Raw genomic sequence first — 688 nt, 5'->3', positions numbered from 1 at the left:
TGCAATTACCTCTAGTCCTTCCTTGGTCACCACTCTTCATCAATCCGAGCCCTTCATCCTTGCCTTGCTCTCCAAGATGAACTTCTGGCCCTTGATGCTTCATGATGATGATAGCTTCATCTGCTCCAATCTCTGCCTCTTCCATCACGTAGCCACTGTAGCTACCTCCTGTGGTGGTTGAGCAGAATCAGAGAAAAGCCATCCTCTCCAAGGATCTTCTCCTTGCTGGCCGAAATCTTTCTTATCTATTTTTGGTATGAAGAGGCTGAGATCTCATCACCATATCTTTCTTTTCATGGTTGCAGATCTTAGCCACTACATTTTTTATGTTTTCTTGCCATCAGCTCGATGGTCTTGATGCATGTAGCTCCTTCTTTCTTCTGCTAGCTCAACTTAGCTTCCATAATTTTCTGTGACCAGGGACGGACATAAGGGGGCGAGTGGCGGTCTCGGCCCCCCCCAACTTTTTTTAATAGTAATAAGTTATTATGTATAATTTAATTTTTTTTAAAAAAATATTTAGTATTTAGTATAATATAAATAAAAGTTCAGTCTAATTTAAATATTAATAATTTTTAGTATCTAAAAAATAAGTAACAATATTAAAAAAATCTGAAAAAGATATTATTACTAATATTTTTTAATTAAATAAAAATTTTTAAATCTCATAAAGTGAATTCTTTTTCTT

The sequence above is a fragment of the Arachis ipaensis genome, chromosome B3, assembly GCF_059453495.1.
Source record: "Arachis ipaensis isolate K30076 ecotype BB chromosome B3, ASM5945349v1, whole genome shotgun sequence".
NCBI classification, from domain to species: domain Eukaryota; kingdom Viridiplantae; phylum Streptophyta; class Magnoliopsida; order Fabales; family Fabaceae; genus Arachis; species Arachis ipaensis.
The sequence above is the reverse complement of the archived record's forward strand: the minus strand, read 5'-3'. Positions refer to the sequence as shown.